The sequence below is a fragment of the Vulpes lagopus genome, chromosome 1 (genome assembly GCF_018345385.1).
Source record: "Vulpes lagopus strain Blue_001 chromosome 1, ASM1834538v1, whole genome shotgun sequence".
Taxonomy (NCBI): Eukaryota; Metazoa; Chordata; class Mammalia; order Carnivora; family Canidae; genus Vulpes; species Vulpes lagopus.
The window spans coordinates 134,213,743-134,233,131 of NC_054824.1; positions in this window are offsets into that span (position 1 = coordinate 134,213,743).

Here is a 19,389-nt window from a genome sequence, read left to right on the forward strand (position 1 = left end):
TTGTTCAGTATACACTAATTTGCTTCTGGCTTCTTTTCCTCAACATAATTTTTTTTATTTACCTATTGATAATTTGTATCAATAGTATGTTCATTTTTGCTGGTGATAGCGTTTCGTTTTGTAAAAATACATCATAATTTGTTTCTCTAATGTACTATTGATAGATATGCAGGTTGTTTCTGGGTTTTGGCTATCACAAATAGTGCTTCAATGAACATTCTTGCAAATATCCAACCATTTCTTATTTTCAGATGCATTATTCCACTCCTTTTAATAATTCCTTTTCTAACCCTTTGATGATTTCTACCATGCACAGTCCACAATTGTCTTATTTATTTTGCTTTCACATTCATTAATTCATTCATATATTCCTCTATGTACTTTATAAATGTTTATGAACACTTCTATATGTCTAGAACTCTGCTGGGCACAAGGGATTCAAAACGAACATGTCACTGCACACAGAAATCTCAAAATCTAGCAGGGAAACCAACATACAAATGTAATTTGCAAATATGTTACTGGAATAGTTACTAGGAAAATACTAGCACAGAAGAATGTGTATAGGGGGAAGAAAGAGAATGAGCAAGGCCCAGGTCTTGGACATTAACCAGAGAAGACTTGATAGGGAAGGCTTGAAAGAAACAGGAACATTCCATCCAGAGTTTCCACACTCTGGATGGAGACCGCTTAGCAAACAGCTTCCTAGGCCCCCTCCTCAGGGTTCTCATCTTGTAGGTCAGAACCTGTACTTTAAACAAAGAGCTGATGATGCAGGCAGTTTTAGTATCACACCTTAAAGTCAGCTTATGCTTTTATCCTCCATATTAACAGCAAGTGTTTAATGTACAAAGTAAAGCATCCAATAAAATCTTACAAAATCCTGTTTAAATTCTTTCTTAAAATTGTATTTTTAGCATAAGCTTGGATTTGTAAGCAAAATCTTCACATCAGAATACATTTGGTGTTTGACCCAAGTGTATGAGTTAGAGCCATGGCTCAGGGAATCACTGTAATTAAGTTTTGCTACAGAGAAATGTCCAATCACCCACACTAAGGGATACAAGAAGAAAGGGACTATGTGTTTTTCAGTTTTCTCCCACATGGCCAGAAAAAAAACCTCAGGATCAATGACTTTTTATGAGAAAACAAGGCTTTGTTGTATCTCTCTGATGTGGAAGAAAACAAAGTCTGCATGTATTTCTTTTTCTGCTTTTCCACATGTAGGAACAGCAGTGAAGTTAAGACCAGGAAATAAAAGTAATATATTGTCTTTCCATTTCCCATAACACCCCATTACTAATTTTTCTTCAGTTAATGGGCTAACAGAGTTAATGCAGAGCCAAGAATCCAAACCTTGTCTATATTTGGGAGGAGAAACTTGGGACTCTATTTTCCACGGCAGGCATTCTCAAAGAGTGATCCAGATCAGCAACACTGGCATTGACTGGAAACTTATCAAAATTCTGGGTGGGCCCAGCAATCCGTGTTAAACTCTGCTGAAGTTTGCCATCCAGTAAATCTGAATGCTATCAGCACTCATGGAGTATGAATCATTAGAGAAACAAGTGGGGGGTATGAGTGTTTCAAACAAGGAAGCATGGATGAAAATTAAAGACTTTTGAAGGCATGAAACGGGAAGCACAAATAAATATAACAGAAAACAGGATGAATAGAAAATTGTTATTTATATGTTTTTCTTCAAAGTTTGGTTTCAAAGAGCAACTAATCCAGTTAAAATTTATATTACATTGCTGTTTTAATTAAAATAAAGTAAATTTGTATTAAAAATTCTAAAAAGTATGTCCTCTATCTCAAATACATGATAGAAGACTGTGGGTGGTTTTGTTTTGTTTTGTTTGTAATCCCTCAGAATTCCTTCTCTTCTTTTCTTGTTTTCAAAACTGAATTTATACTTACTTATTATATATTAGCATAATCAGAAATGAAACGGTCTCTATTGGTCTTGTTTAGGCAAGATACATGAATTGACAACTTTGCCCTTCTACCCATTGATCTTTTAGCCCCTTATCTCAAACTTAGCATGCACTTTGATTTCTGCCACCAACTGTTGTATAAAAATTACTGTTTTTTACTTTAGTATCTTTCTCCATAGTTATAAAGTTTGAATTTCACTGTAGTTACTTAGAGTCAAATCCATGATTATATGGCTTTAAATGCTCACTCCTGATCTCCTCACACACAAGGTCTTCAATAGTTAGTTTTCCATGTTGAGCTACCTCTTATGACTAAAATTTGCTTATTCAGCTTTATTTTGCCCCTGTTGGGGTCCCTTCTGGCAAATTTCTCAATTCCCAGGTGTTAGAAAGTGTGCATGTGTGATAGATATGCCTCCAGATACTTTCTATATCTGAACATATCTCTTGCTCTCAAACTAAAATTAAAAATTTTACTAAGGCAGCCCAGGTAGTTCAGCAGTTTAGTACCACCTTCAGCCCAGGGTATGATCCTGGAGTCCCAGGATCAAGTCCCGCATCGGGCTCCCTGCATGGAGCCTGCTTCTCCCTCTGCCTGTGTCTCTGCTTCTCTCTGTGTGTCTCTCATGAATAAATACATAAAATCTTTAAAAAAATTAAAATAAAAAAATAAAAAGTTTACTAAGTTAGATTTCTTACTCTTTGTGTGTGTATTGATGCATGTATCTATCCACTTATCATCTATCATCTCTGTATCCACATTTAACATAATCTGTAATTGTATACTAATCTGTGCCTTTATTTGTTAAACTGTGCCTTTCCCTTCCTAAATTGTGAAGGCCATAAGGTCAGGTAATGTGCCAGTTTCCACAGAAACTCTTTCAAAGATTTCATCAATAAAGAAGAATAAAGACAATAATAGGAAGGGGACATGAAGCTCAGGAAGATGGTAGATATCATTTACAATTGTTCATCCAATGTAAAAAATAAAAATCTGTGGAAAGAAAGCAAAGAGAAAGGAGATGCAGGGTTAAAGGGATAGTTATAGATGCAAAGTCCCTGAGTAGTCAAGAGAGCTGGAGAAAAATAATGGAGGGATTTTCTGAGGTAGGAGAGTAACTAGCTCATCCACTGAATCAGGAGAGATGGTGTGGCATTGAGACAGGTGAAAGCAGGATGGTAGAATTGTAGGTGGGAAGGTAAAATAGTTCTCTTCTGATTGCTCCCATTTTAATCAATAAAATAAGGCCAAGAGGCAATCAGCGTATTGACTCAGAGGAGGCATATTGAAAACGAGTAAGAAAAAGATGTGAAATAATTACCTGGGGACAAGAAGAATTAGCTGATGGAGGGGGGCATTGGCTATAGCACAGTTCTGGTAACCCTGAGACCTGCTTTATGTGAGTCATCATTGATTCGTGTCAATCTGACAGGGTTGTCCTGCAGCCACACACACCTGCACCCTGGGAGGCATGGTAGAGGCAGAGTTGCATTAGTCATGGTTAGAATTGAGTCAGGAGACCATGACAGAAGAAGGAGAAATAAGGAAGCTGGGAATACACAAGGAGTGATTCTAACAATGTACCCTGGAATCGAAGTTAGAATAGGAAATGAATTTAAGAGAGGCCCGATAGAGAAAAAGTGGTTGGGGCAAGAGAAGGCAGGTATCATTGGCTTTGCATTATTAGTGGTAGGACTTGTGAAAGAAAGCTGGGGAGACAGAAGATGGTGATCAGAAGTGCATGCTGAACACTGAAATTCTGAATGTAGTACAAAGGCTTGAGAGTAGGGCTGGGGTGTATGGGGGTGAAATGGAGAATACCACAGGGGAAGAGGAGAACTCAAGGAACGGAAAGGACATGGTCCATACTTACAGCTTGATCTATTGCTCAAGAGCCTTAACTAATCTCTCCTTTCTGACTGAAACCTCTCTTCTACCATTTTGGATCTATGAACCCATTCAGTATCTGGCTTTGGAAGCCAGCCCTGAACATTGCAGTGGCACGACCACTTTCCCCTTTGTCGGTGGTCCCTTCTGGCAAACTTTGCAAATCCTCAGCTAACTCCAGGATCATCCTCCAGGGGCATTCAAGAACTTCTGAATTGTGTCTAAATACTCCTTGTAATCTGTCATTGCTCTGTTTAGTTTTAAATCATCCTTCTGCAGAAGCATCAGGCTATACAGAAGCCCCAGGACTGGCTGTGTTCTAGGATGACCTACAAAGGAAGCCCATCTATTCTGGGCATTCTCCTCATTCTAACAGTTTTCCAAAAGTCTCCAGGACCTGGGACACTAGGCTTACTTCTTGATATGTTTAAGAAGGAGAAATGAGTTTTGAGAATTCTTTAGTTTCCATAAAGCTTTACTTTCAAGACTATCTTTTATAAAAGAAGGTATAAAAGTCATCCTTGAAAGAAAGTTGATTTGTGGGATTTCTTTGTCCTCTGGGCAACTGGACACCCACATTCTCCTAGTTCCATTAACTTTGAAACTAAGTCTTAGACATAAGAGATAAAAAGAAATTAATGAACCAATTAAAATCTATTGGAGAATATTAGCAAATACTATCCCTGTTTTATTAATATTGAGACATTTTGGCATATTGGAAAGTGAACTGATGTCAAAATACATGACTGTTAGCTAGATTCAGAAAGTGACTTTCTGTGTGACCTTGAGTAATTCACTACATTTCTCCCAGGTGCAGGTTCCTCATCTGGAAAATGAGGGTGTTGGCCTAGCTGAACTCTAAGGGACCTTCCAGCTCCAGCAATCTAGACCCTTAAATAAGGCTCAAAGGCAAAGGCAATATCATGATCTATTGATAAGTCAGGTTTTAAAAATGTTTTCACTAATCTTGGCTTTTATGTTATTCAAGGTCATTGGACAAAGAATGCAGTGTGCATAAAGACTGATATTTCAGTTGCCCTAAAGAAAAGAGATAGATACATGTATCTAATGGGCACTACTGATTCTGAAATAATATAGTCAAAAGTATCATAGACTTTCAAAAACATATGGCTAATATTTTTCAAAGATTAATAAATTGGCCTTTATTTATAGCTTCTCATTAATCAACACTGATTTATATGAATTAAAGAAATCTGAGGGGAAAAAAGTAAAATGTTTAGATACATCTTCTTTCAAGTATTATTCTTAATAGTTTTCTTTTTATTCCCATATGGTGCCAAACTAGAAACCAATGATTTATTGTTTTACTCTTTGCAAAACAATGAAATGAACTTCCTCCATGTATCTAATTTGTGCACTAATTCCTTTTATTGCATTAGCAGAATCGTCAATTAAGGCATTTATCCGTATATCTGTATACTGTAGCACATGGGAAGTAACTTTCCACAGAGCAAAATGATACAGAGGAAGAAACTGAGGAATTGAGGTATCACAGCTCCTTATGACCTCTGCCAATAGTATCTGTGTGTACTTAGGCAAGTCACTGTTCACACTGGGCCTTGGGTTCCTCATGTGATATCAACAGAGATTTGACTAAGTCCTTTCCCATGGTATTTTGTTGTAGCAGCCCTAGTAGACCAATACAAATGCCTAAATCCTACGTGTGTGCAATTGATATGTTATTTTTAAGATACCTATAGATCTGTGTTCCTTTATTGTTTACCAGAACTGTTCTGTGTTTTAACTTCAGGGAAAGGAAGACAGTAAATTAAGCTCATCTAGAAGGAGAATAGAATCTGGAAGGAAAAAAAAAAAAAAAAAGAATCCACTCCTTTCTTGACAAAGAATGACTGAGTTAAGAAAGGAGGAGAATTGGAAGAGGGTGTGGTCACATATGAGCTCAATCTTTCTGTTTTGGGACTTTGAGATAAAAAATTGGAGATGTGTTATTCAGGTTGAGCAAAAACGTATAGGACACAGGATTTAACAAAAAAGAGCCCAGATAGGGATTTCTAGAACCAGCATGGGACATCCCTAATGCAGTTAGAATGAAACTGTGCTGCTTAGGGAATGAGTAGCTAGTTTGTATTCTTGCTTTGCCTCAACTCCCATGTGGCATGGATAGTAACTTGTAAGTCAATGGGTAGGTCATAGAGTCTTTTGTAGGGGTGGGTGGGAGGAGGATATTCAGGGAAATAAGATGAGGAAAGGGGTACATGAACCCCTGCATCACTTGGGTGGTCTGGGTGTGACATGGAAGGGGATCATAGAACTTCAAGAAGGTCTGAGAATTAGCAAAAAGCCAAGGAGAAGCTATATTAGCTGGAAAGAATCACTGGTCCCTACTGGAACAAGAAGGACAGACTCAAAATTCATCATCTTTTAGTGTCTGCAAAGACACAAGTAAGACCCAGAGAAGTTGGACTTCTTCTGATTAAGTTCATGTGGCTATACACTTCTTCCCAGACTCTACCAGGGAAAGGACTGAGACAAAGTCCCAAATGATGTATAATCCATCCAGAAGCTGCTTTACCTAAAGAAACTCCTAAAACAATGGAGTGGTGTTAAGACACTCAGATTCAAATAAACATTGTTCCCTATATCACCTCACCTACTGAGTGGGCTGGCTGAGGAAGAATACCACTGCAGTTTTAGAGAAATTAGGGCAATATATAGTCCTGTGCTCTTCACAGTTGTGCTGTGGTTAAGTTTACAGACTTGTGTCTATGTTAGCACAGCACATCAAAATCTTCAGGGCGTTGCATGCTTTCCCCATAATAGCACTTAGTGTCTGCTTTGTTTATACCTCTTTTACAGGTTAGGGAAAGCCAAAAGGAAAGTGGGATGCTGGGGTATGATTTCCATTTTTCAGGTAGAGGCCTAGAGACTTGGGAGACTTGGGGAGTTCCCTATAATTTCCTCGTGGTGACCTAGTAGTAAGTAGTGAATTTGCAATGTGTGCCCACGTGATGTTACCTATGGTAGACTGAGCACAGTGCCTGGGCAAGAGCAAGCCCTTAGGGCACAACAGCTTCATCCAACTTCAGCTCTACAATTTGGATAATGTCATACTGGTGAAAATTTAATGCAACTGTAATAGGTGAAAGGCTCCCCAGATTCTGATGGACCCAGGTTAAAGATGTTGCCATCTGCAAGAAGAATAATACCCCACCTTTTCTATCTTACAAAGATGTTATGAAAACAAAATTAAACAAAACACCCAAAATATTAAAGTGTTTTAAGTAAGAAATACTACAGAAATTATTGCTAATAATCAGGCTTCGATCATTTTACTTTCAAACATCAGTTTTATTACATCACAAATCTAGATTCTCATGTAATTTTTGCTTAGTGTAGGGGACATTGGCAATCTTTAGATAAGATTCTTCCTTTCCTGTGCATTTTGGTCACAGTGAAATATATATAAGGATATATCAAATACTTGGCTAGATGTGTCATGTGATTTTAGGGGCACTTAGAATGTTTTTTTTCTCCTCCAAATCTTTTTACAACCATTTAGCTATACCCACTGATCCCTGATGTTCCTACAATTAAAAAATTTCCTTTTGAGACAAAATACTGTATAATTATACTTAGGTTAGATACTTAGAGTAGTCAAATTCATAGAGACAATAGATGACTTCCACGGGCTGGGGAAGGGAAGGGGATGAGGAGTTATAATTTATTTTTTTTTGAGGAGTTATGATTTAATGGGTACCTAAAGCAATCTACAAATTCAGTGCAATATCAAATTCCAGTGGCATTTTTCAATGAAAAAATAATTATAAAATTTGTATGGAATCACCAAAAGCCCTAAATAGACAAAGCAATATTGAGAAATAAGAACAAAACTGGAGATATTATGCTCTCTGATATTAAATCATATTATGAATCTATGGTAATTAAAACAGTAGAGTACTGGCTTAAACAGTAAAGTACTGGCTTAAGAATAGAATAGAAAGCCTAGAAGTAAACCCATGCATATGTAGTCAATTAATTTATTCCAAAGGAGCCCAGAATATACAATGAGGAAAGGACAGTTTTTTCAATAGATGCTGTTAGGATAAGGGGACAGTTACATGCAAAAGAATGAAGCTTGACCATCATTCTACACAATACACACAAAATAATTCAAAATGAATTAAAGACTTAAACATAAGACCTGTAGCCTTAGAAACTCTAGAAGAGAACAGGTGGTAAGCTCCTTCCTTGATATAGGTCTTGGTGATAATTTCTTTTAATCTGACACCAAAAGTAAAAAAATAAAAGCAAAAGTAAATAAATGGGAGACTACAACATACTAAAAAGCTTCTGTACAGTAAAAGAAATCATTGACAAAATGAAAACCTACTAACTAGGAGAAAATATTTGCAAATCATGTATCTGGCAAGAGGTTAGGCATATATCTGATAAAATACATAAGGAACTCAATAACAAAAAACTAAATAATTCAATTTAAAAATGGGCAGAATATCTGAATAGATTTTTTTCCAAAGACATATAGATAGCCAAAAGGTGCATGAAAAGATGCTCAAAATCACTATTCACAGGGTAAATGCAAATCAAAGCCACAATGAGATATCACCTCCTACCTGTTAGAATAGCTATTATCAAAAAGACAAGAAATAACAAGTGTTGGTGAGAATGTGGAGAAAAAGGAACATTCGTGCAGTCTTGGTAGGAATGTAAATTGCTGTAGCCACTAAGGGAAACAGTATGGAGTTGCCACAAAATATTAAAAAATAAAACTATCATAGGATCCAGCAATTCCACTTTTGGGTGTTTATCCAAAGAAAATGAAATAGTAACTCAAAAAGATGTATATACCCCCATGTTCATTGCAGCATTACTTACAATAGCCAACATATGGAAACAAGCTAAGTGCCCACTGATGGTTGAATGGATAAAGAAATTATGAGTTACACACATACACACACACAGAAATATTATTCAGCCATAAAATAGAATGAAATCTTGCCATTTGTGACAACATGCATGGATCTAGAGGGCATTATTATTCTAAGTGAAATAAGTCAGGCAGAGAAAGACAAATACTGTATGATCTCTCCTTATGGAGAATCTTAAAAAAAAAAAAAGCTAAGCTCATAGACACAAAGAACAGAATGATCATTGCTAGAGGCAGGGAGTGAGGAAAGGGAGAAATGCCTAAAGGGAGTATAAATTTATTACAGATAAGAAGAAAAAAATTCCACAAACATCTGCTTTCAATGTATTAGATTTTCCTCGATATACTGATCCATGGGATTTTAATATGATCCAAAATGTTCTAAATAAAATAAAAATACTTTTTAAATATTATGAATGTATTTTAAAAGTAATACTTGAACATTATAAAAAGTAGAAAACACTTGAATAAAAGCAATAAAATCAGTTAATTAATCATAAATTCTATAGCCAGAGAGGACTTGTATCAATATTTTAAAATAAACATTATTTATGAGGCATAATATCTATAAAAAAGGGGAAATGAATAATTATAAATTAACATATCCATAATCAAGAGATAGAATTTTCGTAATATATCCATGATCAAGAGATAAAAAAAGTAGTTGACAAGGGCTGGGGGGGTAGGAAAAATAGGAAGAGGTTGGTCAAAGGGTATAAACTTTTAGCTATAAGATGAATAAGGTCCAAAGATCTAATGTTAAACATGGTGTCTATAATTGATAACATTGTATTATAAAATTGAAACCTGTTAGAGTAGAACTTAAATATTATCACCTAAATAAATAAGTAAGTAAATGGTCAATGGGTAGAGTTGTGAGATATTTATTTATCTATTTATTTATTTTCAAGATTTTATTTATTCATGAGAGACACAGAGACACAGGCAGAGGGAGCAGCAGGCTCCCTGCAGAGGGCTGATGGGGGACTTGGGATCAAGGCCTGAGCCAAAGGCAGATGCTCAACCACTGAGCCACCCAGGTGTCCCTGGTTGTGGGATATTTAGAGTGTGCCTCTTGGTGATTGGTGAATGTTTGCATTGTAAAAGGATGTGTTAATTAACTAGATGAGAGCAATCCTTTCACAATCTATGTATATTGGGTCACTGCAATGTACACTTTGCATGTTTTACAGTTTTGTCAAGAAAAAAATGCTTTAGACAGTAAGCTTTATGTTATTTGTATTTTACTACAATTAAACATTTTTTTTAAAAAAGCAATTTCTTTTGCCTTTTTCCCTTTTCTTGGGTAATATTTAAGTCTTACCAATCATTCACAGCTTACATGAATGAATCATTATAACCTTACATTAGGGCAGAGGAACCCAGAAAGTGTTTATTTTCAGAGGAGGTAGGGGGAAAAGTACAGAGAAAGATGAGAGGAGGAGGAAGAAATTCAGAGAATGCCACAGAGAAAGGGGAGAGGACATAGGGCTGTGATGCTCACAGCTTCTCTGATTTTGCTACATTTATTTAATACATCATTATTGAATATTTTACACATGCTAGGCATTCTTCTGGGCTCTAGAAAAATATCAGTGAATAAAACAGACATACATTTCCTGCCCCTGAGGAGCTTAGGTTCTACTAAGGGGAGATTGACAAGAAGCATACTATACTAGTTAATATGTTGAAGGTGATAAGAGAAGAAAAAGAGAAAGATAAGGAAGATCAAGTAGATAGGAAGGATATGGTCAAGGCAATCTTAGAGCAGTCGGAGTAAACCCTCCTGAGAAGGCAACAGCTGAGGAAAGAATTGAGAATTTTTCTTATATTAGATAAATTACTAAAATCAGGAGAAGTATCTGTGGGATGAGACTGGCTGCTTTGTGTCAGGGACAAATTCTGGTATTCATTTGAAACAATAGCAGCATTGCCACTAATCACTTGTCATGGGGGAATAGGCAAGCTTTTCTACAAAAGGGTGTCAATATGTCAGGTGTGTTTCCTCAGAACCTATGAGCAAGAGTGAGGCACTGGACTTCCAGGTCTGGCTCTCAGGAGATAAAAAACTAAATTAGCCAAAGGGAAAAAAGAATGACCAGCCACACCACTGCCTGCTTTGTACAAGGCATTTTTTTTTTGCCAGAATTAAAAAAAAAAATAAAAAATATAAAAAAGGAAAAGCAAAGACAAATTTGGGTGTCTGGCTAGCCGGGAGTCTGACATGCTTCTCTTGGGTGGTGCTTTTCCCCGCAGACAGACACTACGTGCAATTTTGTCTCAGCAGACACTGTCGCATGAGCAGAGCTGGCTCTGAGCTGCGGGGCTCGTGGCTCTCAGAGCCTCAGCAGACAAAGGGCAAAATGGGTTTCAAGGGTGGCAGCATATACAGGAGAGCTCTGATTGCAGACACCAGATCCCAGCACTGTATGTAATCAGCCCCGAGCCTGGCAGTCTAAGGGGGAAAGCACAGTACAGAGAAGGGCAGCCCAGCTGTGGCAGCCAACTGAGGGTGGCCACCCCCGGCCCAGCAGCTCACAGATGTGAACAGGTGCTCTCTCCACCAGTGTGTGCTTGTTCTGGGCTCCAAGTTACTGCCCCTAACAAACAAGAAATCAATACCCACATCAGCTTCGTGCCGTTGGAGTTCTGGAAAGCAATTTAGTTCTAGGAAATCTCAATGGTTTTGTGGCTGTGAATGCCAGTTACAGAGTCACTGTACAAAAAAGATTCAGAGCGTAGGGAGAGGGTCCTGGTAAAGTCAAGTCCAGAGGAATAAGAGTCCCCACTGAAGCAAATGTCAGCTTTCTGCCAGGGTGGAAGTGTGATCTCTGAGCCTGCCCAGCGTTAGTAACCTGGGGAGGCTGCCCTGAGATAGTGGCCTAGAGTCGGAGGTGAGCTAGGACCTGGCTCTGAAGTCTAAACACTCAACAGTGAATGTTCCAGATGAGAGGGAAGGAGCAGAAGAAAGAGGGGCAGGAGAGGGAATTTTGCATTTTCAGACTTGGGGAAAAAAGTCAGAAATGGCATTCTCTAAATTTTTAATAATGGCTAATTTGGGGGGAGGGATCAGATGGATTAAAGGAAATTTTTTCATTTATTTTGTATAATTCAAAAAGTAGTAGAAATATGGGTAATTTTTGTTCAGTATTTTTCAAAGAAAGCAATACACACACACACATACACACACATACACATTCCTGTATCTTCCTAATCATTAAGTGGTGTGTTCATTATGTTCCTAAATTTTAGGCCTATATTTGTAGCTCAAGGTTTGGTTTCTATTTTTAAAGCAAGCTTATTCTCTCTCCAAATAAAGACTAAACTAGGCATTTAGCTGGAATAGTTAGATTGGAATAGTAACAGAGTCAGAGGAGGCAACTAGGAACCTGTGCAAGGCAGGGAGCAAGAGGAGTCATCTGGAGGGAGAGACAGGGCAACTGAAGAGAAGGAGGCAGGGCCAGGAGAACCTAAGACCAACACTATTACTGTTTCTTCCACTCCTTTGCAGGCTAGTCATACCTGCTAAAGATCAGTAACCAAATCTGAAGATAGAATATGATAGGCCTATCTGGTTCCTAGAAACCTGTGTCCATCCTTTAAAATGACTCCATGTGAGGGACAGAAGGAGCTGCCTAACAGACATACTGTTTCATAATATTTCTTTATTGAGCATCTAGTGTGACCTTACTTTTGTGCAAGACACTGCACGGCAGCAAAGATAATAAAGAAGGAAATTCTTGCCCTTGTAAGTTGATTTATAAAAGTGGTACCCGCAAAATATTACTGATAATCACATTAGTAACGTGAAATCAGCCGTAGTGGAAATGTTTACAACCATAGAAATTGGCAAATGCTACAAGTCAGAGCTTGAACTCTTTTGTTGATTGTTGAGACATCAGAAAGTTACAGAGAAAGTGTTAATAATACAGTTAAACTTAAAACTATGTCATGTATGTAGCCATCCCATTGTGAACAGCCCAAAGAAACAGGGGAAACCTTCTTCCAGTATTTGAAAATAATTATACAACTAAGCAAAAAGGTCACCCATCTCAAACAAATGAAGTTCCACATGCATCTTAGTTGATTGTCTACTGTCCAACTTAATTGTTACTGTAAAACCTGAGTGGCAAACAACAGCTTCTAGGCCAAATCCAGACTGTGTGGGGATTTTTTTTTTTTTTTTTTTGTATACAGCTTGAGAGCTAAGAATGCTTGTTGTTATTTCTGAAAATTAACTTTAAGAAAAGAATATTTCATGGCACACAAAAATTATAAGAAATTGTAATTTCAGCATCCACCCAGAAGATTTTATCGGAGAACCACCATGTCTGTTCATTTACGTATTGTCTATGGCTGCTTTCATGTTCCAGTACTTGTGACAAAGACCGTGCACCCTGCAAAGCCTATAAGATTTGCTATCTGGCCCTTCACAGAAAAAGTTTGCCAACCACTGCTATAAGATGAAAATATCAACACATATTTATGTCAGAACTACATTTAGAGAGCCAGTTGTTAAACATTTACCAGGGCACCACTGGGCCAAATGGTCAATAATCTAAAGATGGTAAAACAGGTCTTCAGGGGAGCAGGAGGAAAGAAGCATGCATGTGGATTGCAGGAATGTGGGTCTCTGCTTCTATTTGGAACCAGTGGATGGCTGCATCTATTCTCACTACCCTGTACAACCCCACTTACTCCGTTCCCCAAGCAGCATGTGAAATCTGCAAGGCTTGGAACCAAAGTTGTCACTCATTTGCTCAGTATCAGGGACAAAGAGGACCCAAACACAGGCATTAAGCTCTTCTACCATAACCCGTAGCACATTTGGATGGAAAGATTTGCTCTCGTTTTAGTTGCATATTCCAAACAAAGGTGCTTTTTAGCTGGCAGAGGGCTTAACATCCTGTTTCCCAATGTAACGATTTTCATAACTTATGCTTCTATTGTTCTTGGATTAATACTGACCACATTTGAACAGGCAAATGGGTAACCAATTAGCTTGAATTCTTTACAGTCAGGATTTGCTATGTGTCTTGATACGCCTTTCTTAATCTTCCCTTTGAAACATGTTTTCTCATTTAGGCCAGAAGTAAATAGCACAAGTAACAGGGTGGTTTTCTCCCCCCTTCCTCTTTTCTCTCTCCTTGAAAAATAATGCTGAAGGAATTGTTTTGCAGTTGAAAATTAATGTAACCTATTATGTCCAGGAAATTTCTTCAATATATTACTTGCCAAGCCCCTCGGCCGTTGTGAAGAAAATAATTTTAATTTATCTCATTTTTCACCGCTGAGTCAATGATTGTTTAACCTAAAATGCCATTGTGACTAAGTGCTCAAACCCCATGGTCCTTGGCTATTTCGCGGGGACTCAGCTATTACATCCACGAGCCTGGGCCTTAGAAGCACCAAAATTGTCATATTAAAAGGGCCGCTGTCAACTTGCTTTTGTTTTTATTGTTTTTAATTTCTGCTTTTCCATTTTCTCTGCTATTTATAATGTTCTCTTTAAAAGTTCAAAAATAACATCTCTCTCCTTAGCCTCTTGGTTATTTTCCATTAGTGAACATTTCTTTTCCAGCTTCCAGTGCCTTTCCTAGGGCACAGAGGAATGTCATCAGCTTGGGTTAATTTGGCTGCTATGACTATGATCCCCCTTGTGATTCCTATGCAGTTTTACCCACTAAAATCAGACTAGCATCCCAAGGGAATACAGAACCATGGTGATCACAAAGAAAAGTCTTTGGAATCATCGTAAGTTTTGCTAGAAGTTTCCACTTCAAATAAAGTTCACTGAAGTTTTCAAATCCTCTTAAGGTGATACTACCTCATACTTACCTTTTCCATATCTACCTTTCTAGAAAGAAGCAAACTTTACATTTTCTATTAGAGATTTTTTTTCCTTTGTGCTTGTCTGCCCATGTTGTTAACAATGGGGTTACATATCAATCTAGGTTCCCCCGAGGGTACAGCCTGCGAAGAAGTCTTGTGTGTAATTATGCTATTTGGGGTGTATAGACTCAGGGAAAAATAAGTAAAGGATCAGGACTAATAGAAGACAGACATGAAAAAAAAAACGAGTCAAATACAAGGATGTCATTGATAGTGACAACGGCTTGCTCAGTTCTGTGAAGGTGTATTTCAGGAACATTTCTGTGGGGGTCAGAGAGGAAGAGGAGTTTTTTGACAGTCCTGAATATATACTGGTCATAGTGTACCCTGTGGGTTGTGACCCTAACTTCCCTGAACTTCTGGCATATGCATGTCTAGACTGCAAGCTGAGCGAGTTTCTATGGCTTCCCACATGTAGCCACCAGAGACTCTGGGGCCTGAGGCACGGTGGTCAGGTTTACCTCCGGGAAGCTTCTTGGAGATGGCAGATCTGGTCACCACAACAGTGGCCAGAAAAAGAGACAGATGAGGCTGAGAGATTCTGAAGTGGTGAATAAGAGGCATCTAAGTACTTTAAATTAGGGAAGGTATTTTTGTCTATTTTTTACAGAAAGAAAAGACAGAGTTCCAGAGGATTGAAGCTGTTTGTCCAGGGACAATTATTGAGAGCTTCCTAGCTCCACTCAGCTCACGTTCTATTAGGCCACAATACATATGCTAGCATTTGTGCTTGATGGTGTCAGGTCCCAAGCTTTTCCTTTCAGCCTATGTAACATTCTAGAACCTGGAGGAAGATCTCCCTGTGTCATTCAGAAAGCCAACAGGATGTTTGACCCTAAGTCATCCAAAGAGTATATCTCCTGGCCACAGCCTAAACAGAAATAGACTTATGTCTTTATTATTCAAGATTCTTCCTAGGCAATAGGAAGTGAGGAAGTTTCAGTGTTTTGGAAAAAGGTCATTTACTTATTCAAGCCACTGGGGGGACTATTGATAAATTGATACTTGATTTCTGTGCAATGTTTCTTTGTGGCTCAAGTCTGCTTCTAAGGCTTGGAAAGGCCTATTTTATTTACTGGAAGTGGATATTCAGTCAGCCAATATTTAGTGAAGTACACACTGTATTCAAGGTATTAAGATAGGTTCTCTGGAAAATAACATGGTACTAAACTATCATCTTTCCCTCAGAGGGTTTTTAATCTAATGAAAAAACAAAGACCATAAAGCAAGACAGCTGTTGACTGTAGAAAGCATTCTAGGTAGAGGTAGTAAGTGCTACAGGAATTTGAATAGAGAGTCATTGGCTCTGGCTTGAGTACATAAGAAAGTTTAAGAAGAATGTGGCATGTACATTTGGCCGTGAAGGATGAGGGGCGTTTCAATGGTAAGAAGGCAGTGAGGGATTAATATGGCAGTGAGGGAAAGAAGAGCACCCCACACAAGGAGCTCTGTAATTGCATAAATATAACTAGACAAATTAGAGTACAGGGTGGCTGCAGGGGTAAAGACAAAACTGATACAGAGGTGTGGAAATAGTAAAATAATGAGCAATTGGAAATGTTTTTCTGGGGCCAACCCACATAAAGCTTGAATGCATGTTTTTTAAATATTTGGGGAGAATTGAGGGATTATTTGTTCTTTGAAAGCAACACTGGGCTTTTATAGCAATGAAAATGGAGGGGAAGCAGGAAAATTATTCATGGCATTTTAGAACTAGATGGAGGGAAGTCAAAGATATTACCTAGATCCTTTTTGTCTGGTGCCTTCTGATCAGAACAGGTGGCTAGAGGCAAACACCTGGGAATGCTCCCAACTGCCTCCCAACCATGTGGGAACATCATACCAGGGCTCACTGTCCCTAAGTAGCTCAGGTGCTCTAGTTCCAAGACTTCCTGCAGGGATGGTCTCATGAGTCTCTCCTATGCGCTAACAATTTAAGGACCAGCCTTTCTTCTTAGCAATTTATGGAAAGAACTCTAAATGTAGATTTTCAGGATTACTATCAGTCTTTCCAGTCCACCATAATAACTTTTGACCTTCTTCACCTCTGCCAGCTGCTGGGATTTCATCCTAAGGTTGAGCAACCAGGAAGCAAATGGACCTTTCCTTTTGGAAGAGCTCTCCTCAAAGACACCAGAAAAAGAAAAAGTTTTGCAAAATTTTATCTAACTACTGAGCAGTGTGGGCCGTGGACTGAATGGTATTGAGGTATTAGTGAAAATCAGAGACTCAGGAAGAAGTTGATCAAAAGGATTGATGATACATGTAGTTTTGAACACCACAAACAATATGATAAAGTAACAGAGAACCACCCCACCCTAAAAGTGACTATTAGACAAATCTAAAAACTGGGTGAAAGAAGAGCAAGAAAGCAAAACCTGAAAGGATCACTGGAGCTAATTAGTGCAAGGAACCTTGTTCCTGCAGCCTTGGGCTGGACATGCCCTGCTAGTATGAGCAGGAAGGCTGACAAAACACTTCAGAAATGCACCCCCATGACTCCACCTGGGAATTCTGTGCCGGCCTGCATGGCTCTGCTCCTGAGGTCTCACAGCCCTCACTCCCCAGGTCGGTCACAACTCCCCAACTTTCCTTTTCATCACTTACTCTCATATAGCAGTGCTTATAACAGTGCTTCCCCTGGGTGAACCCAATAGTCCCTTACTCATCCTATTTCCCCTCTACACCTCATGGCTTCATTTTTCATTTCTTTGCCTGCTGAGCCCAGAAGAAATGAGGAGTAATGTTAACCAATTTATTGCCAGCCCTTCAATTTCTTTTCCTTCTGCAAAACCCAAACCTTGGGTCAATTCAACCATCTGCCTACACAGGAGCTTATGGAGAGCTGCTGGAGGAAATTCTATTCTTGTACAAAAATTATAACACTATAACAATGGTCATTTGGGAGGGGTGGGAGAGGACTATAAGTAAGTTAACTATAGGTTACTTAAAAGTATTTTCTATCTCAAGAATCCAAGTTAGTCTCCCTGGGAATAAATATAGTGAAATCTAGAAGGCAGGAGGCAGGACCTGGAGAGTGGGAGGGAAGAGTTAAGAGTCAACAATCAACTACTCTGAGTCATAAAATCAGAAAGGCATTGAACATTTAGAAGGAGAACTGGCCCCATAAAGAAAACAATGCCTCTTAGTAAGCATATTATCTGCAACAAAGCAAAACAAATTTTCAAGCGTCTTATTGAAACTGCTGGGGAGGGAAATCATGAAAAGTTTCTATTAAGCAAGGGATAGAGAATGGAAATTAATAACACAGTGCCTGTTATTACTAATTTAAGATGTATAGAATGCCACCGATATGACCTTTATTTATGGCAATGTTGTTTTTACTTTATTTGGAGCAGCATAGCATAGTTGGGAAGCAGAAGAGCACGGTGGTTGAAAGCCGGGGTTTGCAGCCAGACAGCCTGGGTTGAACTCTCAGCTCTACAGCCCATTAACTGTGTAAGCCCTGGGAAGTTCCTTAATCCCCCTACATTCCAGTTTTCTCATTTAAGACTAAGAACTTCTGGGGCACCTGGGTGGCTCAGTCAGTTAAGCGGCTGCCTTCAGCTCAGCTCACTATGTCAGGGTCCTGGGATGGACCTCTGTGTCCAGCTCTCTGCTCAGTGGGGAGTCTGCTTCGACATCTCCCTCTGCCCCTCCGCCCCCACTCTTGCTCTCTCTGTGTCTTGCTCTCTGTCTTAAGTAAATAAATAAAATCTTTTAAGAAAAGGACTATGAGCTTCCATTATGATTTCTCAGCATTTGTATTGAGTTCACTATGAGTCTTGTATGTTCTAAGGATGTTAAAAATTTCACATTTAATTTTCATAGCAGCCCTATTAGTTCTATTATTAGAACAGCGCTACTATTTCACAGATGAACAAACTGAGGCACAAGAGATAAAATAACTTGCACAAGGTCACACAGCTACAGAATGGGAGTGTCACATTTACATTTCAATCAACTGTTCCTACCCACTCTGCCTCCTGCAGAGGTCTCCCTGCTCAAAGGGCTACTGGAGAGGAGGATCTTAACTGAGTTCACTACTCACCACCCTGTGCCATCAGGCCATCACTGCATCATCTCCCCCTTGTCCTCTTAAACACTGTCAGGCTGGGCAGTAACTCTGAGTAGAACCATCCTGTAATGCTCATCTGAAAAGTTTATTGGGAAAATGAATGGGTGAGAGGAAGCAGGTGTGGTGGAAAGTGTGGTATTATTTCATATGTGATAAATCATAAGTATGGTTTTAATTGAGAATAAAGAGCAAGTGGAGACAAGCAGGACTTAACAACCAAGAGGCTAAGGGAGTAATTAATGGGGAAAAGTCCCAGAGGAAGGTGAAAATGTTGATTTAAGAATACACAAAAAAGTAGATAGAGCTCACCCTGTGAAGGTCTGAGAGCACCAAGGATGTGAAAAAATATAGATAAGTTTGGAGAAGAATGGAAGGTAAATTGAATTATTTCACTCCTATTGACCTTTCATTACTTAGTAAATATTTGTTGAGCCAATGAATAACTTGCATGTTCCTGAAAGGAAAGTCTATGCCTTTTAACTTCTCAAGTATCTTGAACGTAGATTTGACACTTAATTAGTACCTTTGGATAAAGCTGCTGCTGCTTCTATAAATTGTCTCAGCCTAAACAATTAATTTGGTTGATTCCTTTAAAAACCATACTGACCCACAATCTTTAAGCACAAAATGATAGAGCCAGAAGGATCCTCAGAGACCTTCTAATAAG